The sequence below is a fragment of the Leucoraja erinacea genome, chromosome 10, assembly GCF_028641065.1.
Source record: "Leucoraja erinacea ecotype New England chromosome 10, Leri_hhj_1, whole genome shotgun sequence".
NCBI classification, from domain to species: Eukaryota; Metazoa; Chordata; class Chondrichthyes; order Rajiformes; family Rajidae; genus Leucoraja; species Leucoraja erinaceus.
Window position 1 is genome coordinate 29,821,414 of NC_073386.1, and position 27,180 is coordinate 29,848,593.

The following is a 27,180-nucleotide window of genomic DNA, read 5'->3' on the forward strand; positions in this document are numbered from 1 at the left end:
GTCTATCCAGTCTTTCTTCATAAGACAGTCCTGACATCCCAGGAATCAGTCTGGTCATCCCTGGAATCAGTACTTCTTAAATATCACGAGAGTCTCAGCTTCCACTACCTTCCTATGGCAGAGGATTCCAGATTCCAAGCACAATCTGGAATTCACTCAGATCCTCGACAATCCTTCTACCCTTACCTTAAACCTATTCCCTTTGGTTTTAAACAGCTCTAATTAGGGGCAATGTTTCTTACCATACACCCATTATGCCCTTCTTAATTTTGTATAGCTCAATTCAAATCCTCCGCAGCTCCTTCCAATTCCAGGAAAACAAACCCAGCCCATTTATGCTGAGTTTATTCCCAGATTTCTAGAGTCTGCAGATTTTTTGATTTTCATCCTTTCCTGTCTCTCATCATAACCGGGAAGCTCCATCCCTGGCAATATCTCAGTGAATCTCCTCTGCACGCTCTTCATTACAACAATATACTCCCCCTCGTACTGATTAAACTGTGCACAATAATCTAGTGTGACCAATTCACCATTTTATAAAATTGAACCATGCCTTCCCTGATGCTAATATTCTACACCCTGATTAATCAAGTACCATTTTTTTTCACCATCTAATTGACATGCTGCCACCTTCAGCAAGCCTTATATTTATCCACTATGGTCCCTCTGTTCCTCAATACTATCCAGGGAACTATTGAACATACTCTCTGGTGGAGTATACAGTATGACATTGGGTAATCCCTAAATGAAGCATTGCTTTCCGATGACTTCAGCTGATCTGACACAAAACATCACAATCAGAACATGTTGTTCACGAAAAGCATTATTTTGACTGTCTCCTGCAATGTTTTAATCTTTATTATGAATCACCTATTCCTAACAATTTAACTACTCAAAGTGTCATCAAATTAGGAAGATTGTTAAATGTTGTATTGCCACCTGTAATAACCCTCGTTATACAACCACAAAGTGCAATATGTAGATAAAACATGATTAGAATGAAATGGCATAATCTTCACTGTATCATTCTGTAATTACATCCTCAATTGGGACAGTATAATATGTTGGCTTCATCAGCTTTATAGAATGAGAGTGCTTTTGGATGGATCTGTAAAAAAATATCAGTCTCATGAAGCCACTTGCCCTGAGCGTGAACAGAATGATGCCAAATTTGCAGTTTTCATCAAAATCATACCATATTGATATCTGCATTTTTAAGCTGTTTGGACATTCCAAGTCAATAGTGTTTAATTTATTTAAGTTCTCCTTTCTGCGGGTTTTAAACTGGATAACATATTGAAGGTTGCCGAGATGTCTGATTGCCTTCGGTGGCAGCTGTTTTGAATTTGTAATTTAAGCAAAGTTACAGTATTTTGGATACAACTCACCCCCTAATTATCTTTCCCTAGATCATCACAGTGGGGGCTGAAAAGAACTGAGCAAGATAAATGGGTGCCTCACCATTCCTCAAGACTGATGCACTAAAATACCGTGTAAATGCATTCTTATTTTCAGTCCATTTTTTCATTTTTGATTCATGCAACCAACTATCTTAAATCTTTAACTCTGTCTTTAAGACCTCTTTTTTTTTTCATCGACCATACTTCGTTGAGCTTTGCACTTCTCTTCACCGAAGGAGATTTATTCATCAGCCTGAAAATTTTTTTTTTTTTCTTTAATTATTATTATGTCTGTCTTAATTTCCATTCCCCCTTTAACAGGCTCTATTTTCTTTAGTTTTGCTGTTCTTGGCCCAGACATTGCTCTGCACATTTCTGGCATTAAAACATGGCTAAACAGTGATTATGACAGTCACAGACAGAGCTAAAGCTTCAAATGTTAGCTCTCCCTGTATTATGCCTTGCTGAAACTCAGTGTTCCCTATTGATGTGTTACAAGTTTTCACATGTCTCAGCATGCGGCACAGCAGGTGCAACCTTTGCAGCCAGCTCTTAAAGGAATATGCCACAAGCAACACTCTTCTGGTTACAGGAGAGTGTTGCCCCTGAATGAACGGATGGATCCTTCATTGGAATGAGTTGGGACAATGTCCTGTAGAGGCCAGAGGGTCCTTAACAGACTGATGATGAATAGCTCCAGCAAAAAGCATGCTCTTTGTGCAAAATGACTATGGAGAGTCTCCAGGACTGCATCCAGACATTGTTGACAGGATGTCATTTGGGAGGTATGAACTGGAATGCACATTCTGAATACTTGAACACAATGAGGCAAATGGTTAAGCACACTCTGCTTGCTCCTTTGTCCTGAATAGGGAATTGCATGAATTCCCTAATCCAGCAGTGAGCCACAAACAGTGAGATATGGCAGAGTTCAAGTGTGGCAATCTTGAATGACCCCAATGCTATGAAGCTGACAGTGGCCACAATACTGATGTCAGTGAGGAAAAGACGCAGATGTGAAATCATACTTGATGTTGCAGAGGTGACGATTGCTATGAAGCCGCAGAATGCAGTGTTTAAATTGCACAGTTTCAATGTAAGCTTCAGGATCAGCATCTCATCTTCCAACTAGACTTGTTACATCCCTCCGGACCCAACATTGAATTCAACAATTTGAGATAACTCGTTTTTCCAGTTCATGTCTGGACTGATAAAAGGCAATCTTTCCACAGCTGCTGCCTGACGATGAATATTTTCAGCATTTTCTGTTTTATTGCAGGGAAAGCTCTGTTAGTAAATGGGAAATATATTGTTTAGACAAACGGGATTGAAATCTTGCTGTAGATGAACATCACTTGTTGCACTATGCTGGTATTATGTGGGGGAATTCTATACCTGAAAATAAAGTTAGTGAGAATGCAATTCCCACCTTAAAAGGAAACAAACTTCTGATACTTGTAAAATTGATCCACGGTTGTTTTATCTGATATTCAACAGCATCTTCGTTGAAGGTCTGTGAATGAATTTCCAGATCTCTGTCTATCTTGATTATAAATCATGTGAATATCAAACAATTAGATTGGTGTCAAGATTTTATACACTACATAGCAGATCATTTACTTGCCAAATGATCTCTATTATCAATCCTATTCCAAATGTTGAATTATTTTTATGCAGAAACCTTCCTGAGATTAGTTTAAATTTGGAGCCTTGTAGTTCAAAACTGTCCTCTTACTTTATTCCCAAAGCCAAGATTAAAGTCATTTGATATTTCACATGATATTCATCTTATATCTTTCTAAAATCACCTCTCCCAAAACTTCCTTTCAAAGCTAAAGAGCCAAAAATTCACTTGATGCCCTTCCACCCCAACCCACTGGCACTGTGTGTCTGAGTTCAGTTTTATTGCACTTCTCTGAATTTTTCCTGGGTTGGAATATCTTCCTTCTGTTTATCCTGAAAGCCTGTTTTGCCAGTTGCTGGTAAACCTCTACTGATTGTGTAATAAACATGGTCTAAAGCATCTAATTCCAGGCATTTTAAAGGAAACTCAAAAGAATGCGGGTGCCAACCCACTTGATGACTGCAAACGATTGCAACAAGTCCGCTTCTCTTTAATTTATGGAATTAAAAATGACAGAAATCCTGCAGTTATATAGTGTGCCTCCAGGACATCTCAAGGTTTTTCAGCCAATAAATTGCTCTCGATAAATAACTGCTGCTGTTATATAACAAGTATGGCAACCAGTTTATATATAGCAAGGTTCCAAGAACAGCATTAATGACTAGTTAATCTGTTTACAAAACAGAAACTGCTGGAGGAATTCAGCAGGCCAGGCAGCATCTGTGGAGGAAAATGGACAGACAACATTTCAGGTCAAAGTCCTTCTTCATTTTGAAGAAGGGTCCTGACCTGAAACGTAGTCTGCCCTTTTGCCTCCACAGATGCTGCCTGGCCTGCTGAGCACCTCCAACAGTTTGTTTTATTTGTTAACAGATTCTTGCATCTGTGTGTCCAGTTAATCTGTTTTGTTGACACTCAAAAAGAGGCACATTATGCCAAAATGTGAAGAGAACTCTCTTGTTCTTTTTTCATTTAGTCCAATGGGATGTGCAATAATCCACCAGATTACAGAAATCTGCAACAGTTTAAAAACCTATTGGAAAGATGATGCCTCTAACAAAGGTGCTCCACCTGACTACTACAGAATCTGGTCAAAATAATCAAGGGTTCTACCAGAGTGAAAATAACACAGATCCTTCAATTTAGACCAGACTATTTATTCTCCATCATTCTACATCAAAGAAAATTCACCTACGACAATTAAAATCTAACCTAAATGACTTCAAATCATGTGCTGAAGGGCCTGTTTGCATGATGTATAACTCTATGACTATGAATGAGTGAAAGAGATCATGATCAGACATGCAACCTACAGCACCTTCCTCATTCAAGCTCCTTCTCTCCTATTATATTCCACATTACCATTCCTGCAACACGTATGGGAGGATAAGAGATTGCAGATTTGCCTGTGCTTAAAATCATATTTGTAAGAAAGGTTTTACAGGTACCCAGGTGACAGGAGGCTTTGAATTATGCTGCATCCTATATAAACCTTTTTATCTTCTTGCTACAGGGAAATCTAGGATTTTATCAAGAAAATGGGAAGCATTAAGCTTTTTTTTGCCCACCCCTTGAACAAAATTGCGTATTTGGCAATTTTAGAATATATTCAAATGTCAACCATATCAATAGAATCAGAGATCAGAATAGGAGAGACAGCTAGGAGGGACAGCACTGATTGGGATACAGCAAGGAAATCCCAGGTTACAGATGCTTCAGGAGAGAGAGTTGGAGGAAAAAGAGGAGAGGGGGTTGCGCTATTCATTAAGGAGGATGTCAAGGCCGTGGTCAGAGGGGTCATTATGGATGGTTCTTCTAGTGAGGCTATATGGGTGGAGCTGAGGAACAAGGAAGGGATGATTAGCCAGTTGACTGTAACATGTTGAAATTGTTCTGGATTTAAAAAACATACTCTGTACTGTAGTAATGTTTGACTATCCAGGCCAATTTCATGCATAGTCGCCCATCAAACTAATGCTATCAACTAAGAAGCCCAGGCATCATATATGATACATTAGGCAGCATCTGCAGAAGGGGAAACAGAGTTAAAGATTTATTCTGTTTGTTTCTCGTTCCAGAGATGCTGCTGCACCTACATTTTTCATATTTATTTCAGTGTGGCTGTCTAGGTTTATTTTTCTATCGTGAAATATCACAGGATCCTTTTTCTTGGGACTCTGCTCCTTGAAATGCTTCAAAGCCGTACGTAGTACAGTCCAGAACTAACATTGTAATGAGAAAATTCAGCTCATTTGCATGTTCTTTTATGGTTCAATTTGACAAATTCAATTTAATACGGAAATATTATACAGGGAAGCTTGGCTCTTTGCCGCAGCATTTAATAAGCTAAGAATAGCTGAGGATTCCAGCAGAGCCCCGGGCAGCCAAAGACAAAGAACTAAATTGTTTGCCTGTCTGGGTTTCTTGCCGTAGAAGCCTGCCTACGTGCCACTTTTTAAACATGCCTTATGGAGAAAATCGCAAAGGCGCCCGGGAAGACAATGCAGAGGCAGAGAAAGGCTGAAGGCTTCACTAAGAATGATTTAAAACCAATCTAGATGATATGCTCTTACTTTAGTTGTTCCTATATTTATTAATAGTAAAGACTTGCATGCAGTATTGGCAAAATTCCAAAAGAGTTATGACTACTTCCGACTGGGTCCAGAGCTGTAGGAATCTACACCCTTCTGTATCTTCCTCATACCCAGGTAAGTGATGCTTACCTATCCTTCTAGCTTTCTTCCCAACAAAATTATTATAGCATCGAGGATATCACTTGCACAAGCAGGCAAGGGTATATAGCAACAAATGCATGTATGATCTTGCAGTGCACATCCTTCAATCATGGGAACATTAGGGATATTATTCAAAGTAGAGGGGAAAGGAATATACAGTAAATCTCTCTGCCACTACTCATGCATGCATGTACAGCTATCCTGAGTGCAATGGGAAAAGAATAGGAAACATCTCACGATGTTGTTCATAAAATATTACCCGGAGGGAGATGAATGTAGGATTTATTGTAGACCAAGGCAGATGTATTCACTTCTGGCAAGGACAGAAAAACTCTGGAAGTATTGTTGGAGATGTGCACATTGTCTTTAATATTAATATGGATTCTCTTTTTACAGGTTATCTGACCTGCTAAATGTTTACAACACTCTCTGTTTGTATTTCAGCTTGCCAGAATCAGGAATACATTTATTTTATAGCTAATGCTTACTTCCTTGCATATTTCCAGACATTTCCCCAGAAATGTCTATATCTGGTCACATTGGATTCAAGATTTGCGAGGCAGAGGAATCGACAAACATGCAGGAGCCAATATACTGCTGCGTATTGCAGAATCTGATATGACTTGTCAAGACAATGAATTAATTCCTAACAGACCCTGTTGTAGTCTTTTCAGTGCTCACCTTGTTATCACATTAATCCTCAGTAGCTGGTCATGGGGTATTTGTATTCAAAACATGAGTAACATCTTACTGATCAAAATTAATTTGATTCTTGAAGAACTCAGTGAGGGATGAGTTCCAATGCAAAAATATAGCAAGGTAATTTCCTGCAAATCCCATGCCACTTCAAACTGTCTCCAAGTAATCGCTAGCAATCTGATTATTGCACAATTGTTACCTCTTCCTGTTTGTACTTAAAGGGCTTGACTGTTAAGCACGCAAATAAATGAAAATGTTATTTAATAGTTTTTTTTTTTGGAAAACCCCGCAACTCTGTATAGTTAGATGAGCCCATCCTATTCATTCCTTCCTATGATGCCAAGCTGGTTAAAGTCCCTATCCCTTTTCAAAATGGTATTTCTGAAAACCTGTGATGATATTGATGTCTGTGATTAGTCAGTGGCACAAAACGTTTAGCACAGACATACCTTTCATTGCTGCAGGCAGTGATCTTTGGGGGGGGGGGAGATTGTGGCTACAGCTGAATATCACCTTTCATGAAGTGTACTTTTCTAATGTGAAACCCCTCTCTAAGGTCCTCAACAGGATTTATGAGTCCAGTATATTTTTGGGGAAGGATTAATACTTTAATGGATGTATCGTCCTCAGATATGACTTAAACTCTCTTTCATTTGTTCTATGTTGTGACCCTAGTAATGGCAATGCAAAGAATACTCTTTAGGAATCTCATTAGAATCTTTTATTGGGGAGAGTCTCCCAGTCAGGCTTCAGCATGGTGGTGGGGATGGGGGTTCTTAGGGTGGGTTGGAGATAGGACAAAACAAAACTTTTCTCCAAAAACCCTATCCCACTTTCAGACTAAAATTTGGTGTTCATTTAGCAAGGGGCCTGTTCCAATTCACCTGGAATGAGTTTGAACTCTTGGATCTCATTAGTGTCTTCCAGACTTGTTGCTGATTTAATGATATGAAGGCCTTTCTACTGTGGAACCGAAGGGCTGCCACTAGGCACCAGACACTCAGAAATCAACCCAGAGCACTGAAAGGCATGCCAAAATGATTTACATGCACATTTTTTGTTTGTAATTCACAAGTAAACTCGATAGAAAATGAGAACTGAACAGGCTGCAAAGTGTTCGTTCTTAACCTTTTAACTTGAGACTTAAGGAAAATAACAAGTTTACATTTGAATTTTCACCATGTGATTTCACACTTTAATGAGTTTCTTACCTTCTTTCAATGCGGTCACCTGAACCTGTGCAAAATCCACCCGTTAAATTGGTGTGGAATGTGAGTGCAGAGTAAAGAAGGATCGCACATTGCCAACATTATAACCGTCTTTGTGAACCCATTCAGTTACATGTGGGGGGTGTGAGGAGAGAAACTCTGGTTTAAAGTTTCTGCACACTAAAGGCTCAAGAACTCCTCATTTCCATTAACTCCAACTCATCTTGGACACAGGTTTGTTACGGAAAATGCACAGAATTCCTCTCGTGCTTTGCAAATTTAAGGTCCATAAATCTGACAGAACTGGCCTTTATTGAAATAAGTGTTAATGAGTTCTACAGGGAATTCAATGGGAAGATCATGGAAAAGGCCAAAGCACGATTGAATCTCAGGCTGATCTTGCAGTCGATAACCAACAGAAGTCAGGGCGGCATTGATTCTTATGCCTTTTCTAAAGGCAAGAAAAAGTGATATATTTCAGTTCCTGATTTTGATCTGCTTTGTATAGACCAAAGAAATGCAAAAGGAGTAGGAAAGCTTAGCATGTTTGCTTATAGTTAGAGACTGTCTCCATCTGCAGGAGGGAGATTGCCACAGTAATCCAAGTCCACAGCAGCTGAAGTTTCAATTGAGGCAATAAAATGAATTGCAGTTCTGAATAGTAAGGCAGAATGTACAGGAGCAGCCCTGGAGGACAGGTATGGTGCTGTGCTTACCTCCTCAACCATATGTTCACTGGTCTGAGCAATATGGCTGGCTGTCGTTCAAATGTGCCTGCAACTTCTCAGCGGCAAGTTCTCTGCCTGACAGCTAGATGGAGCACCATGCTATGCCACCCTGCTCCAGTTGGTGATTAGGAAGCTAATGAATGCAGTAAGCTCACCTTGTGAGCTATCAGTGCCCTTGTCCTTGACTGCATGTAGAGCATCACTGAGAGCTACGAGGAGCAATCAACACCCAGTATGTTCTTCCTTTACTGTAATGTGCAGCTCCCATGGAGAGGGAGGAAATGGGAGAATTCTAAACAAAAACAGAAGTCTAACTGAGGAGTAAGGACCACTTTCTCAAATTGTTTTGGTTTAAATATTGCTAATCAGATTCCATTAAATTTTGGTTCTATTCCATTCTATTCCGCAGGTTTTCATTCCTGAGAACCATTTGTAACCCAAACTGCTTGCAAATCGGAAATACAACCACACAGAACAGAGGCCATCAAAAGGTGTTTCACTCAACCATTCAGGACTGAGCTCCTACATTGCTGTGGATGCCTGTGGCCCCACAGTCAAATGCATTCTGCCGGTCTTGCAAACTCTTGCTTTCATTTAGACACATATGCTGGAGTAACTCAGCGGGTCAGGCAACATTCCTGGAGAAAAGGAATAGGTGATTTTTGGGTCAGAGACTTTCTTATGACTACAAAATGAGGAAGGGTTCCGACCCAAAATGTCACCTATTCCTTTTCTCAAGCGATGCTGCCTGACCCGCTGGGTTATTCCAGCATTTTATGTCTATCTTCAGTATAAACCAGCCTCTGCAATTACTTCCTACATATTCTGCTCGCTCTTATTTACTGGTTGTACAGAAATATGGCCTTTGTTGCCTGGGGATAATCTGTACCATATTTTCAAGATAAAGATCTATATTAATGCTGGGAGATTTCTTGATTAGTACAGGTGTCAGAGGTTATGGGGAGAAGGCAGGTGAATGCGGTTAGGAGGGAGAGATAGATCAGTCATGATTGAAAGGTAGAGTAGACTTGATGGGTCGAATGGCCTAATTCTACTCCTATTCCTTCTGACCTCATGACCTTCTGAGATGGAATTCAATTTTATTCTGAAATATGATCTGACTGTGAACTGCCTTGGAAATGGATCATTTTGTTGTAAACATCTTTAATTATAGTCTATTCATCTGACAATTCTGCTTTCCTATTTTCCACTGTAGAAGTCACCTTTTATTGCAAAGTTAGACTGCACAAGTGCTGTATAACTCAGTTGAAAGTACTTGGCCCACACCCAGCCAAAATGTTTCCAAAACAGGTCATATGGGGGAGGGGGGGGGGGGGTAAGAGCCCTATTTGCATATTTATTTCAGGTGCGTGGCAGATTGCTACAGATATACAGAGGGTTAGTCATACACCTATCAGATGGTCTATGAGAGGTCAGTGGGTGACCAGAGCATCTCCCACCTCTGACTTTCAGAGGCCGACACAAGACTCTCAAGCAAGGTACAGGCATGTAAGTTGAAAATCCTCCCATGGCATTCAAGCAAAAATGACTGTGCCAGAGAAGGAGGAACTCATGGCCCTAAGAATGGAGAAATTCTCTTCAGAAGTATATCATAAGTGGTCGGAGCAGAATTAGGCCATTCGGCCAATCGTCTACCCTGCCATTCAATCATGGCTAATCTATCTTCCCCTCTTAGCCCTCCATTCTCCTGCCTTCTCCCCATAACCCATGACACCTGTACTAATCATGAAGCTATCTGTCTCTGCCTTAAACATATCCATTGACTTGGCCTCCACAGCCTTCCTATAACTTTGCTATATGTAACAAAGTTTAATGCATCTTGGCACCTGCCTTCTGCTCTTATCTGAAAATATTCTTCTTGCAGCACGGCGGAAATGAAAGAAGCCGCAAGGGAATGAAAACTCATTCTGGTAAGCAGTTTCCTTTAAATAAGCCTGTAGTTGATCTGCTGGGAAATTGCTCCCCAGATGTGACCGGCTTCCAGTGGGTCATTGAACTGGACTGAGAAAACCACTGGTGTGATAATAATGAGACCTGGGAATTGCAATAACCCAAGGCAGTCCTTGGGGGCAGTGAGCTAGTTTTAAACTGAAATCAAATTCCACTTGCCCTGAAAATCTGATTGAGTTCAATTGGCTATCGTGTCCTTTACTGTCCAATGCATCACTACATTCATTTCTGCTCATTCCTGATTAAAATGACAATGTTAACACTATATAAAATGTAAAATACAAATACCAAATACCTGAAATCAGCCAATGAAGATTAAAGGCTTGTCAAGTGTGTGCAATGCCTTCTTTTAGAAAGGGAAATCTGTAAGAAATATTACAATGCACCCCTAGAAAATAGGAAACATAAGTGGCGCAAATCTATTTCTTGCAGATATAGAAGGTGCTTTTTATTATAATTAATAAATGTTCAGAACAGATGCTATTTATTATTATTTAAGATCATGATCTCCAGATTGAGTAGGGCTGTTAAAAATAAGAATCCAATAAAACAATTCAGTAGCTCAGAACATGAATAAAACTGAAAATACATATAATCAAACTCATTAAATAATTTGCAATCATTAATCTCTGGCTATCAACATACCATTGAATACCCATGCAGAAAGAGCCTGAATGATGATGACAGCTCTTTACATATAGCTTAAATTTATAGTACTAAATCTTGCCTCATTGCAAAAGCCCATTGAAAATTAATTTATGGAAGTAAATCAGATGGTTTTCTGCAGGTCCAGCTTCTAAACCAAAGGGCACAATCATCCATAAATTAAAAATTGCATTAATAAGTTGAAGACTTATACAATGTAGCTGATTTTGAGTTGGCCAAATCTATGGCAGCCTATAGAGTCCATAAGGCCAACAATCCAGCCACTGCACTTTTTTGGGTGGGCAAAGTACTACATGTTTCAGGCTTCTGTTCAAGTCCAAACCTCAATCATCATGTTCGTAACATCATATTTCTTACTGTAAATAGAAATGGATGGAGTACAAACCATAAAAAATCAATTTCATAATTATAGAGCTGCGGACTCCCCACAAAAGCAATGTTTTAAATTTTATGGCATCCAAATGAACAGAGACTTTTCTACAGGCTTCATAAAAATAGGCTGGGCCCCTGTCAACCATAATCTCAGAGACCAACTCATCCGCATAACCAAACAATCCCCAACCACCACCACCAACTGCAGTTGCTGGTTTAAATCGAAGGTAGATACAAAATACTGGAGTAACTCAGTGGGTCAGGCAGCATCTCTGGAGAGAAGGAATGGGTAACGTTTCGGGTCAAGACCCTTCTTCAGACTGATGTCGGGGAGGGACCGGGACAAAGATAGAATGTGGTCGGAGACAGTAAGACTAGTAGGAGAACTAGGGGGAGGGGATGGAGAGAGAAAGCAAGGGCTATCTGAAGTTAGAAAAGTGTAAACTACCCAAGCAAAATATGAGGTGCTGTTGCTCCAATTTGCGCTGGGCATCACTCTCCATCCCCACCCTCTTCCAAATTCTCCCACTAGTCTTACTGTCTCCAACTACATTCTATCTCTGTCCCGCCCTCTCCCCTGAAATCAGTCTGAAGAAGGGTCTCGACCCGAAATGTCACCCATTCCTTCTCTCCAGAGATGCTGTGTGACCCGCTGAGTTACTCCAGCATTTTGTGTCTACCAACAGCTCTCTAGTCCTTGCCTTCATGCCCAGTGGACTGGTTCCAAAACGGTGGAGTCCTCAATCTGGCAAGATGGATTAGAGCAGCTTAACATGAGTAAATTCGTCGCAGCTTCTAATTATATGAGGCGTGGGCCTCAAAATTCTCCTGGTTCTTCACTTCCAATCAATCATTCCCATTCATTGATTACAAATGCCATCACATTTTAATTTCAAAAAGGTTAGTCACAAACTTTAAAAGGAGCTGCAGGGCACAATCCAAACTTTGTTTGATCACCATACCTGGCATGAGTAAATTGTGCTGAAGCACCATGTTTTTAATTCAATTTTTCATTCCCTAAGATTTCATAAATTGAACCAGGACATAGATTGGTTTTAAGAAAGAAAGAAAGAAAAATCCAGATTAAAGGAAAATGGCAGACAGAGCTCCACACACACAGGGAGATTTTAACTTGGTTCATCTGGCAGGGGCCAGGTGGGTGAGAAGTTAAAGATTAGCACCTGAGATTGCATTGTAACCTGTACTTCTGAACGGACAGCAAGGACACTCACTGGGAACCAGTAGGAATCTTGTTTAACTGTGCAGATTGAGCTCCAGTGACAAGATTGGGCTAGATTGCTGTTTTAACTAGAACCATATGCTTGTGGTTTTCCTGTCAGGTCAGGCAAACAGAAAGCCGAGTCAGGGTCAGAAGAAGTCCAAAATATAATGTCATCTTACTTTTGTTAACATTCCTTATGCATAACATCAGTAACTGGCTCCCAGCTTTCCTCCTTCTTTGCCCTCCATGATTCAAACCATACACAATAAGAAATATTCTCCAGGAGAAAATGTTTCACCGGTTTTCATGCTATCCTCATTGTAAATTCCTTAAGGATTGAATTTAGCGACTTTTGTTTGATTTGTTCACCATTACCACGGTGCTTAGAAATTTTTACATTATGTAGTTAAAAAGTTACAAGCTACTTTGCTACCCATGCTCATCTTCCAAATTTTACTAATGAAGGAATAGTACAGAATTATATTTTGACTGGTCTGCCAATCCAAAATCACATCGTTCATTAACCTGAACAATTAAAACATTGAAAATAGGTCTATAAATTGTGAAATGTTTGACCTAGTGATTGCTCCAGCAATAGTCAGCGCAATTGTTTCACATGATTCATTTATAATTATTGAAATCTTAATTTGTATTAGTTATAATCTGCCTTCTCTAGGTCATCCTGCCAACACAGTAGTAGGAGAGATTCTGATTGTGCTTCTGTTAATGTCTCGGCAGCCAGGAGTAATTAACCCTCTTTTCTTACAGCTGCTCAATGGGTATGTAAACTATCCAGTGTGCTGCTGAACCATACTGAACAGTCTTGAATTCAATCCCCAGTCTTCCAAATTAGCCGAATTAGCTGCTCTCAGCCAGGGCAACATAACAGGCAGTGCAATTGGCTTCCATGCTCCTGGGAGTGGAAACAAAACAAGATGAGCTAGTGCTTCCATTTTTTACTGCTATCTGGTAATCCCTACTGGACTGTGCACATGTGGACATTGGGTAAGGATGGATCCAGGCTCAGCTGCAATTTCTGCCTAATGTGATAACATTTGTGTCCAGGCTCATCCATGAATAATGTCCACTTGGGAGATTTTGGATGGTTCTTGGCACCTGTGGATCCGTTCTTCAGCTTAAATCATGCATTCAAGCAAGTAGGAGTATAAAGAAGAGATGTCCTTACTCCCTGTATAGAAGAACAGAGATTGAGAACTTGGCAGACAGAGGATCCCTTACCTTTAACTTTACCAAGCTCTCCGAGCCGTATAGAAAGGGTGACGTGAGATTGAAGTGTGGCAATTTCACTTGCTTAAAAGTATTATTGTGATCATGCTTCTCATCGGCAGGAAGACCTGCAGCCAATAGCAGATTGCATCAAGGAGCAGAATGAGCACCTGACCACTCTCTAATTAGTAAAGTACCAGTCTGGACTGGGATTTTGCACTGGAACAGTGCAGCATTTACTCTGCAGCACACGAGCTCCCCGAACCACAGCTCAAAATCACACAACTGCCAAACATCAATAATTAATGAAGTGTGAAAGAACAAATTTTGAAACCAGCTTGATCTTTGCATGAATACATAACCAACAGCTGAACTGAAGTTATGCTGTGCAAAATAAATTTAGTTACATATCTATTAATAAATATATCTCTCATAGGGTTAAATCATAATGATCAGGTTACCACTAAAGCATCTGGCTTGATTTTACAATGACCAACAAGATTCAGTCTGACCTCTAAACTTGCGACAATTGATTCTCAAATTTTCTATAATTTTTAAAGTCTTCAAACATCTGTTGGAATTATTTTTTTTCCAGCATTATCTTACACTTCCAACCTTCCCCATCTGTGCCTGGAAGTGATTTGTGCATCTTATGTATTTAGAAGGGAAAGGCACAGTATGCGTTACGCAAAAACAAAAATTATTTACCTTTATCAAATTTTAACTGAGTAAAAAGTAAAATAAATTAAAATTCTATGTTTCACATTGTTATTAAAATCAATAACAAAAGGTATGATGAAGGCATTATCCAAGTGAATTATTCACTGCAATTCACTTTATCATTAGTGAGTTGCAGTGGATTTGACTTTATATAGACATTATGCATAGACCTTTAAGTATCAAACTAATTCCAGTGATAATAACTCACATTGCCACATTATACCAAATAGTCTGTTTGGACCATTGGATGATAATTAATTTCCAGGGAAAAAAACTTTAAGTCAATATCGCTGACAAGTATATTGATTCATGTTTGGCAAGTGGCGGAACTATGTTGAAATGATGCAATCTGTTACATCTTCTTTTGGAACGAGAAAGTGCAGTTTGTCACATAAACTGAGTACTAATTTGGAAGATTTTTGAAGTCTCACAACTGTATGAGATACATGATTGGCTTGAAAAGCAATTGATAAAGGGCAAATGTTGTCAAACAGCATCTTGTATAAGTTCAAACAAAAACTTTCCACCCTGCTCTCAACCCCGAGAGAGCTTGCACTTTTTTATGTAGGGTTGGTTACAGAAGGTTTCCACAGAATATTGATTGGGATGTTTATGCGTATGAGGAATATAGTTCTAACAATAAATTATAATTTTTTTGTATTTCTGATCTGTGCTCATTAGTTTGTGAGTTTATTTTCCATTTGAACACAATAATAAATCATTAATCACTAAGAACGTTTGAACTAAATAATAGGAAAAGAGACTGCATAAAGGCACTTGTCATTCATTGATTTATATCATTGAACAAAACAATAATAGATGACTATTTGCACTGCTCAACTAAGCTGATTAATTTGCCGGCCAAGTAATTCAGCCACTTTGTTGTTGTCAACTTCTCACTGACGAATAACACTGTACACTTGGAGATGCATGTTCAGTTTAATTTGTTGTGCAAAGCTAGTGTAAAATATTTTGGTACATTTTGCGACTTAAAAACTGCTATAAGATATTATGGTCAGAAACTGTCCAAGTCATAGCCTTGGCTCCAACACCGATGGGGAAGCAAACAAAGAGCAGGGATGATTTGTTCATGTTCATAAGTTGTTGGAACAGAATTAGACTATTCGACCCACCAAGTCTACTCCACCGTCAATCATGGCTGATCTATCTTTCGCTCTCGACCTCGTTCTTCTGCCTTCTCCCCATAACCCCTGACCCCCGTACTAATCGATCTCCACTTCAGAATTATCCATTGATGGCCTCCACAGCCTTCGGTGGCAATGAATTCCACAGATTTACCACCCTATGACTAAAAAAAATCTTCCTCATCTTTCTAAAGGTACGTTCTGTTATTCTGAGGCTATGGCCTATGCTCCTAGAAACATAGAAACATAGAAACATAGAAATTAGGTGCAGGAATAGGCCATTCGGCCCTTCGAGCCTGCACTGCCATTCAATATGATCATGGCTGATCATCCAACTCAGTATCCCGTACCTGCCTTCTCTCCATACCCTATGATCCCCTTAGCCACAAGGGCCACATCTAACTCCCTCTTAAATATAGCCAATGAACTGGCCTCGACTACCCTCTGCGGCAGAGAGTTCCAGAGATTCACCACTCTCTGTGTGAAAAAAGTTTTTCTCATCTCGGTTTTAAAGGATTTCCCCCTTATCCTTAAGCTGTGACCCCTTGTCCTGGACTTCCCCAACATCGGGAGCAATCTTCCTGCATCTAGCCTGTCCAACCCCTTAAGAATTTTGTAAGTTTCTATAAGATCCCCTCTCAATCTCCTAAATTCTAGAGAGTATAAACCAAGTCTATCCAGTCTTTCTTCATAAGACAGTCCTGACATCCCAGGAATCAGTCTGGTGAACCTTCTCTGCACTCCCTCTATGGCAATAATGTCCTTCCTCAGATTTGGAGACCAAAATTGTACGTAATACTCCAGGTGTGGTCTCACCAAGACCTGTGTACAACTGCAGTAGAACCTCCCTGCTCCTATACTCAAATCCTTTTGCTATGAAAGCTAACATACCATTTGCTTTCTTCACTGCCTGCTGCACCTGCATGCCTACCTTCAATGACTGGTGTACCATGACACCCAGGTCTCGCTGCATCTCCCCTTTTCCTAGTCGTCCACCATTTAGATAATATAATAGAGTCTCCCACTAGTGGAAACATACTCTCCAGATCCACTATCCAGGCCTTTCACTATTCAGTAAATTGCAATGAGGTCCCCATCATCTTTCTAAACTCTAGCATGTACAAGCCCAGTGTCACCCAAATGTTCATCATATGTTAACCCAATCATTCCTGGGACCATTCTCATAAACCTCCTCTGGACCGTCTCCAACACCAGGCCATGCTTCCTCAGATAGAGGCCAAAAGCTGTTCACAATACTCCAAATGCAGTCTGACCAGTGTCTTATAAAGCCTCAGTAATACATCCCTGTTTTTTTTTTGTATTCTAACCCTCTCAAAATAAATGCTAGCATTGCATTCGCCTTCTTTACTAAATATTCAAAGTGAACATTTCAAAATAAAAGAGACACAGTGGCCCTGCTAAATTTCATGAGAAAATCTCAGATAAATTTGATAACTGTCAGTTTGGAAATCAGTAAGCCATGAAGAAGGAAAAAGTTGGGGCAATGAGCATGACCAGCCACAATAAAAAAGATTGGTGGTCAGAGTGGAATGGATGCAGACTGTGGGTGGAGTTGGGAGAGAGTGAGGGTGCAGAGGGAGTTTGTGGAGTCTAACAGCATGAGGCAATTCTACTTCAATGGTCAGAGGAGATTATAAGAACAGTAAATGGAAGCAGGAGTTGATCATTTGGCCCTATGTGCCTGATCCCTCATTCAATAAGATAATGGCTGACCTTTTACCACAGTGCCACTATTCTGAACCTATCCTATACGCCATGGTTCTCTTAAAATCTAAAAATCTATTGCTTTTGGTCATGAGTATCTTTAAGAAATACTCCTTTTAGGCAGATGATTCCGGTGACTGAATGAAAGAAGATATTTTGTATCTCCATCCTGATTGACCAGCTCCTCATTTTGAGGCTGTGAATTCTCGTCAAGGGAAACAACACGCCTGCATCCACCCTTTTAAACCTTAAACATGACAGACACTTCAATGACATCACCTCAATAGAACTCAGAACACAGTCCCATTGTTTAACATCTTGTCATTCATAAAACCGATCACCTTAGGATTTAAATTAGGATGCTAGTATACCTGCTTGAATTAGGCTTGGCAACCTTGCTGTAGTGCAACATAGGAGCACAATGGTGTTTTAGGTAATGCAACTGTCTCACAGCTCTAGGGGGTCAGTTCAATCCCAGCCTCTACTGCAACATTGGTGGAATTTGCATGTTCTCCCTGTGATTGTATGGATTTTCTCTGGCTTCTCCAGTTTCTCCCACATCCCAAGGATGTGCTGGCTGGTCAGGTTATTTGGCCCCTGTAATTTAATAGCATAGGTGGGTGTGGGAGAATCTGAACATAGTAGCTACAGTTATCAAAATGGAATGAAAAGTTTTGCTCTATTGCTACAAACAAATTGGAATATGAATAGGAAGGAATACTCTATTGTCACATGTTACCAGGCACCGTGAAATTCTTTGCTTGCATACCCAATGCATAGAAATAAATAGAGGCAATGATTGAAAAGCCAAAAACTCTGAAATAAAATCAGCAAACAGTGGGGATACTCAGCAGGTCAGGCAGCATCTGTGGAGAAACAAGCAGAGTCAATGTTTCAGGGCAATAACCCTTCATCAAAACAGGTGAAGCAAGAAAACAAACATTTTAAGTTGCATAAAGGGAAACAGTTGGACAGAACAAAATCTAAATGAAAAATCACTGACCTGAAATGTGAAATGTGTTCCTTCATCCACTGATGCTGCCTTACTTGTTCACAATCCCTGTTATTTTCTGTTTTTATCGATGAATAGAGACCACAGTGACATTCAAGGCAAGTGTGTTCCTGAAACTAGTTTGGCTTAAGTTTACAATCTTGGAATTTTTCTCATGTCTAAAGTGTTGCCTGCAGTGCAGGGTATAGGATGCTCTTGAATAATGTTCCAAGAGTTTTCAGATCAGTGTGAAGTTAGCTTTTCAGCACAGACATTGAATACCTTGTAGTTAGATAAGACCATCTGCATCCTATGTTCTATGTTTCAAAGGCAGAGATCCTTTGCTCTTCTGCCAGTGAATTGTCTTGAACTGCAGATGATATTGCATATTCAATAATTCTCAGCATGATACCAAAGAAAAGTAGAGTATTGTACTTTCAAGTTGAAATCACACTTTTTACTTCATGCACTCACTTTAAAACTACCAAACTTCAGAAATATTATAGGTAAAAATATAATATTTAAAGCAGCCAGAGAGCAAGAAATTAATTTGGACAAATACAAAAGAAAGGTTTTGCTCAGTTGAGTCGGCTTAGAGTTGAACAATTAGGCATGCACTTCTCCTGCTGGGTAATTGTCTCCTGACTTGTTAGAGGAAACTTTGTTCTCCCTAGAAAATACCTTGAATAGTGCAACAAATAAAAATTCATCTGCAGTGAGATTTTCAACCTCATTATTCTGTAAAACAACTAGCTCCTATTAACTTTGTTCCTGCTGTTTCTGTGTTATTTAAAGGGCCAGCACATAGATCTCATTCCCCGGCTTCACTGTCACCTGTAACCTCATCTATATGACTAAAAGTCTCATCTTGACCACTTCCTGTCTGCGCTGTATATTGATTTTAGAAAAAAAAGTTACCGTATATCACTATGATTTTTGGTCATCTTACTCACAGTCCTCCTGTGCTGAGGCAGCCCCGAGGATTTTTCCAATTGATGAAAAATAAAGAAGTTATGAGTATTTAAGCAATCTTGAGACCAGCTGATTGGTCCTCTTGCCTGTCAATCACCATGACAAATAACCAACACCGGGGGGGGGGGGGGGGGGGGGGGGGGGGGGGGGGGGGGGGGGGGGGGGGGGGGGGGGGGGGGGGGTGGGGGGGGGGGGGGGGGGGGGGGGGGGGGGGGGGGGGGGGGGGGGGGGGGGGGGGGGGGGTAACGCGGGGGGGGGGGGGGGGGGGGGGCAGGACTATAAAACCCCGGATGCCTGGACGTGAGTCAGTCACACTGGAAGATCGTAAGGGAGAGGCCACAAATGTGATTCTAAGCTGCAAATCTGCAATGTACTTAATGAAAATTCAATGAGTTGTTTGGCCTGCCCTGTGCTTGAAACCGCAGTGGAAATGGAAATGAAATGAAATTGCAATGAGCTGTTTGGCCTGCCCTGTGCTTGAAACTGCAGTGGAAATTGAAGTGAAAATGCAATTAGCTGTTTGGCATGCCCTGTGCTTGAAATTGAAATGGAAATGGAAATTAAATGAAATGAGTTGTTTGGCCTGCCCTGTGCTTGAAATTGAAATGGAAATGGAAATGAAATGAGCTGTTTAGTCTGCCCTGTGCTTGAAATTGAAATGGAAACTGGCAGAGTACTGCCTGTATAGCGATACATTACTTGTTCCAGTATGTCCTTACAACAGCTGGCTGGAACAAGTGCGGCTGCATTGCCACATTGCAATAATTGCGGACAACTTGCAACATATCTATAGGAATGGTACACAAATTGCTGGAGAAACTCAGCGGGTGCAGCATCATTTATGGAGCGAAGGGAATAGGCAACGTTTTGGGCCGAAACCCTTCTTCAGACTCCCATGTCAATAGGGATACCGTGCTGAAACTGGCAATCTTAGTGCATCATACAAGGAAATCCAACACCCATTTGAAATCCTTGCTCTTTATGCAACTTTCACAAACAGTCACCAGCATTGCTATATCAATCAATCAATCAATCAATCAATCAATCAATCAAGTTTTATTTGTCACTTGCACATGAGTGCAAGTGAAATTAATTTGCCAGCAGTGGTAATGGCATAAAACAATTTTCAGGCAAAGTAAAAAAACAACAAGCAATAACAACAACCTGCATTTGTAAAGTGCCTGAATAAAAAGTCTCAAGACCAAGGTAGCGCGATGGTGCAGCTTGTAGAACTGCTGCTTCACAGCTCGTATAAGTTGGGTTCATTCATAGAAACATAGAAAATAGGTGCAGGAGGAGGCCATTCGGCCCTCCGAGCCAGCACCGCCATTCATTGCGATCATGGCTGATCATCCCCAATCAATAACCTGTGCCTGCCTTCTCCCCATATCCCTTGATTCCACTAGCCCCTAGAGCTCTATCTAACTCTCTCCTAAATCCATCCAGTGATTTGGCCTCCACTGCCCTCTGTGGCAGGGAATTCCACAAATTCACAACCCTCTGGGTTTTTTCTCACCTCAGTCTTAAATGGCCTCCCCTTTATTCTAAGACTGGGTCCCCTGGTTCTGGACTCGCCCAACATTGGGAACCCTTTTCCTGCATCTAGCTTGTCCAGTCCTTTTATAATTTTATATGTTTCTATAAGATTCCCCCTCATCCTTCTAAACTCCAATGAATACAAGCCTAGTCTTTTCAATCTTTCCTCATATGACAGTCACGCCATTCCAGGGATCAATCTCGTGAACCTATGCTGCACTGCCTCAATCACAAGGATGACCGTCCTCAAATTAGACCAAAACTGTACGTGATACTCCAGATGTGGTCTTACCAGAGCCCTATACAACTGCAGAAGAACCTCTCTACTCCTATACCGAAATCCTCTTGTTACGAAGATCAACATTCCATTAGCTTTCTTCACTGCCTGCTGTACCTGCACGCCAACTTTCAGTGACCGGTGTACAAGGACACCCAGGTCTTGCTGTACCTCCCCCTTACCTAACCTAACCTCATGACCTTTGCTGCAGTCTGTATGGAGTTTGCATGCTCTCCCTGTGACCATATGGGTTTCCTCTGGCTCATGTTCCTCCCACATCCCAAATGGTGCGAGTTGGTGGTCTAATTGGCTGCTGTGAACTGCAAAGAATTTGGGGATAAAATTGAATCTTGTTTCAGTGTGGGCCAGGTCATAAAACCTGATGCATTAAGCTACCTGTCCTTTTCAAAAATGTTAATATATTCTAGCATTGTTAATTTTTGAGTTACATTTAAAATTCTGGACGGATTAGTGTCACAACTCAGGTGAAAAGATGCCCCAAAGCTGCTAATTACTATAATAGATTGCCTGAGGCTAATTCACAGAAGTGGTTTGTTGGTTACCATCTTCATTAGGATTCTCCGATGTAAACAAGTTGCCTGCTGAAACAACTGAGAGACTACTTCCTTTGGAAATAATGGGTCCTATGCTTATTACTAAATGTTACCATTAATGAGCATAATATTTTGGAGCCTTGATCAGCCAACCAATAACCCACCAAGCAGACAGAGCAGGCAACCAATTAAAGGCTAGTTACCTGGCTGCAGAGCCTGTCTCCTGATCTCGCCCCACAATGAGTTACCACAATCATTGTCATTCCTTTACATTCGGACTGGCACAGTGCCATTTTTGGTAGGTGGGGGTTTGAAGTGGGAATTAAAGGAAAGGATTGGGGGTAACTCATTCCGAGTCTTTATAATTGCTTCATAGCCAAATACAATTCTGCCCTCACGCCACTGCTTTCCAGGAGGGATCATTGTCTAACTATCAGGCAGCAGTATACTTTAGTGCTTTGAGCCCAGAGGCATTGAGTTCACAACACATTTATGGATGGAAAACCCCATTTGGACCATCTTGGTTAATTTAGCTCGAAAAATCCTGAAGCTACTTATTTTCATTATCCAATTGCTTTTTAAAAGATTCCAAGGGTTCTATTCCCACTATTCCTCTGGGAGGTTTATTCCACATGTTGGTCTCTTTGTGGAAAACAGTATTTCCTGCGGACATCAACCCTAAATTATATTTTTAATGATTTTAGATCTGTGCTCTTTTCCCTCCCTTCAGTATTGTAATGAAAGTAATATTCTGGCTTTACCATTTCCATTTTTTGAATTATTGTGCTTAACCCTTTTTTTCTTATTACAGCAGTACCAGTGGTGCTTCCAATATTGTGTTCTGTGTTCTGCTCAGTATCAATTCTGATGTTTTATTCCTTCCTTCAGCTTACTTAATATCCCAAAGCATAGCGTGCCACAGCACAGGCTTGCAAAGACAGACTTTTATGGTGCTGGTGGATGAAGTCAAGTATTTTTTTCCACTATGGTGGAGAAGTTGAGTGAAAAAAGAGGAGTGGGCAGGATATTGTGACTATAGTGGGCACTTTATGATCATTGATAAAAGAGGGCCTCTAGTATATAGGACCTAACAAGTGAGAAGAATCCCCAAGGATATTGGCAGTAAGATGAGAATTAGTGGAAGTGAATTCCATTTACTGACCCCCTCCCCCACTGACAACATCAAATACCTTGTACTCCATACCAGCTACAGATAAAGTTAACTCTGCTTTAATGTGAGCAAAAGCAGACATCAACTCTGCAATTTAGTTTTTAGTTTAGTTTAGAGATACAGCGCGGAAACAGGCCCTTTGGCCGACCGAGTCTGCACCGACCCGTGATCCCCGTGCATTAACACTATCCTACACACATTAGGGACAATTTTACACATACATCAAGCCTATATACCTGTATGTCTGGAATGTGGGAGATAACAGAAGGAACTGGAGAAAACCTATGCGGTTACGGGGAGAACGTACAAACTCCGTACAGGGATCGAACCCGGGTTTCCGGCTATGCAAGCGCTGTAAGGCATCAACTCTACCGCTGTGCCACCATGGCCGCCCATTAAGGCCTACATTTATAGAAGTGGCCAAAAACCTCAAACGCAGAGAAAAAAACATGTCAAAATGCACCACTGGATATCATTGGATTTGTCCTGTGGACCACCTGTAAATACATCATGTGCACAGATGACATGGGTTGAATTGAAGAGTTATAAACCACTACACACATGAGAGATTAAATTTACCATATTGCACAAAACATTGCACTGTACGAGTTGATTTTTAGTTCATAAACTTTGTTGTGAAAATGTATCTAATACATATGGGAAGTCTGCTTAGATCACATAATTATACTTATGGTCTGCCACTTTGTCAATGAACTTGAGGAAGTGAATCAGGTAGAATCCTTCGATTTTGAATGTATGTTTACTGCTGTAGGTTCTTATTATACAGTGAATTTTCAATCAGGAAATCCAAATATGATATGGGCGAAAGCCTAATCAGTTAAACTTTACTTTGGATTATTCTGGTAAAAAGTGTGGGATTTGTTTGGATATGCGTGATTGATAATAATTTTTATTATTTAACGTAACTGGAAATTAAACCATTGGGAATATATGTATTTAAATCCCTTTCAATCCCATCTATATCTTGTATCTAATTTGTGTTGAAAATCAGTAACCAGGGACCAAATATGAAACTGGTTTCTGTGGCCGATGGCACAATTCTGGTCCTCCGAGTCACCAAATCACTGGAGAGGCAGAAGTATAACACTTGTGAACATTCCTGACCTAATTACCCTTTGGCCGACTGCGATTCAAATTCATATTCCATGATTTTTTTCGTTGTTGTTCAGGGTAAAATCATTTTTACATAACTGTTGACAGACTAAAAATTAAAATATTGCAATCTTAATGTGCAATTGGTGGAACATCTGTGCTCACAGACCTTTGGGTACACAGAAATTGTTAAATGAATAAAATACATGTTGCGTTCCGTTCATGGTCTCATGATCTGCTGGTCATGGAGCAATTGATTCATTACAGTTATCAATCCCTATGCTTACTTTAAGGAGATAAAAACGCACACATACTCAGCAGATCAAGCAACATTTTATTGAGATTGAAACAAAATTAACATTTCCAATCAATGAACTTAAAAAATGTATTTTATCAGAGTTCAGTCGAAAGGCCGTTGAGTTGAAATGTAAAGTCAATTTCTCTCACCACAGATGCTGCCTAACCTGCAGAGCATTTCCAGCTCATTCTGTTTGTATTTCAGATTTCCAACTTCAGTTCCATTTGCTCTGCAGGAAATCCAACTATGATATGGGCGAAAACCTAATCAGTTAAACTTTACTTTGGATTATTCTGTTAAAAAGAGTGGGATTTGTTTGGACATGTGAGACTTATTTAAAGTGTTAAACATTTGACAAGTTAGCTGATGCTTATTACTGTTGAATAATTGAATGAACACATTGAAATGTATCAGTGCGGGTCTGAGAAAAGCCCTGCAGCAAGCAGTGATACTTTGAATACCCAGCTTACAGAACTGTCTGACCCACAAGCTAGAATTATTGTAAATATTCTAATTTCCTACGGTTAACAAGACTGTTTATTCAATTTTCCCATGTATTATACATAAAGGAAGACCTCCCCCTCCTCCAAATGTAATGAATATCAGTACAGTGGTACTGTGTTACCTCAAACAGAAGACGGAAGGTATTTGCAATGCTTTGTCCCAATGGTCCCCATCTACAGTACATTTCATCACAGAAAACTGTCAATGTAAGGCAGCAGAATTAAACTAAAGTCAAATCAATTTAAATAATTTATATGAAAATCTATTAAAATTCCTTGGCCCAACTAAAACTTGATATTTAAAAAAATACTCGGCATATCAATTCACTTTACTCAGTAGTAGAAATAAGTTTAAATACACAGTGATTTATAGTGAAAAAATGTGTGCAGTTCAGTTAATTGTTGGTAGTGTAATTTAAGTCAACTATTTCTATTAAAATTGAAATTTAAAATATCTTGGGAGTGCATGACAAAGGGTTAACTGAACTTTCCAGGGAAGTGCAGTCATTTGAAGGGCAGGAGGATTGGATTGCATAAAGTCTGTCATATAATGCTGCATTTATACCGTTATAAAGTGATCTGCCTGATACCCCTGCTACTATGGAAACCACAATGTAGTTATGTTCCAGGATCGTTTCCACCGCAGTAAGCAGTAACTGTGTATGCTCTCTTTTATTTTTCTTCAGAAGTTGCAAATAGCAATTGTTTCACTTGTGACCATTACTTACTCAATGTTTTCTAATCTCCTCATGACGGCAATACCATTCAGCTGGCCTCCATGATTGGAAGTGAACTTTTCAACTTCTCAGCAACCTCCTCACACGCCTTCTCAAAGTACAAGTGCCTCCAACATTTGACGAGACTGTGTTTATTCTGCAATCAGAAACCTTGGCTAATTCCACCTTTAATGATATACGCCATCCCCAGCAGCATTAGTATTATGCATTGTAGGTTTGTGATTGATTTCACAGATAATGTTGGTAGCAAATCAAAATTTACATGCACTAACACACATGCTGCCACCTGTCTGTTTAACTGAGAAATAATTACTGTTGTTGCCACAGATTAATATTAGGGATTATTGCTGCACAATGGTTAAACTTTTATTTCACAGTGTTGAGATAATAAAATACACAAATGAAACGCAAAATATATAGTTTTTACCTGTCATAAGAAGTGGTATTATCAACTGAAAATAAATATATCAGCGTAGCGGCACCTGCTAGCGCACGCAGATATCGAACCCGGCGTTCGGAAGTTGTGGTCATGTGACTTGGGAGGGGCTGTTGTTTTTGCGCGGTTTTTCCCTTGCGCGCGTTAGTTCAGCGCTGACCACCGTTGTGGGCAGACGTGTCTGATAAGCCTGTATGCTGCAACTTGAACTTTCGAATAAAGATCTGTTGAAAACTCCAGTAGTCGTTTCTCAGACCACGGTCAAGGTCAAGACTAGATTAATTTTATTGTAACTCATGAACTTGGTGTCGGAACCCTGGACGACTATGCAATGGATCAAGATTGGGAATTAGCATTTTGCTTAATGTCGATTAGGTTTGCCAGTTTTTCCATTTTTCTTAAACTGGGACGAAATGTAAAATTAATTTCAAAATACTCAGCATTACAATGAGAATCGATGAGCAACATCCCACTTCTTTTCTGTAACTTATAACACCTGCTGGAAAATACATGTGTACATTCATCTATTGGGCATCCATATGTCATTCCTGACTTTGGGATGCCTCATAATACTTGACAACTAATTCATTACTTTTACAGTATAAGCAGCAGTAAATTTAATCTCATAAATATCAGACAGAGAATAAGCATGCGTTCTCTTTTTCAAACAGTAACACAGGTACTTCCACCTGAGTAGGCAGTAGCCAATTTATTGCCTCATCTCGGAGATGGTGCTTTTGGTGATTCAGTGCTCCCTCAGACCTGAACTGAGCATCATCCTGGGATGAAGGCTGTGGAGGCCTAGTCAATGGATATTTTTAGGACTAGATAGATAGCTACTTAATTAGTATAGGTGCAGGGACTATGGAGAGAAGGCAGGAGTGGGGTGAAGCGGGAAAGATAGATCAGCCATGATTGAATGGCGGAGTAGCTGTGATGGGCCGAATGGCCTAATTCTGCTCCTGTCATTGATGAACTTATGAACTAATAACTTAAATGAACATGAAGCCTGCAGTTAAATATCTTTAAAAAATACATCTTCATCATGGCCATTGGTTACAAGGCTAGCATTTATTTGCTATAATTTTTCTTAACCTAGAGGTCACTTCACAGATGCACACGAACGAATTACAATGTTATGGGATTGGAG

At 40.1% G+C, this 27,180-nt stretch overlaps 1 protein-coding gene and 1 long non-coding RNA gene across 7 annotated transcripts in view; one reads left to right on the plus strand and one right to left on the minus strand.

The window, feature by feature from the left end:
* The window catches only part of nfia (nuclear factor I/A), a 678,190-nt gene that overhangs the window by 519,022 nt on the left and 131,988 nt on the right, over nucleotides 1–27,180 (minus strand). The gene's annotated exons all lie outside the window — the stretch shown is intronic.
* Nucleotides 5,197–26,267, plus strand: LOC129700972 (uncharacterized). Its single transcript, XR_008724132.1, has 3 exons — nucleotides 5,197–5,732; nucleotides 10,280–10,325; nucleotides 25,627–26,267. It is a non-coding gene; the product is annotated as an uncharacterized LOC129700972 (long non-coding RNA).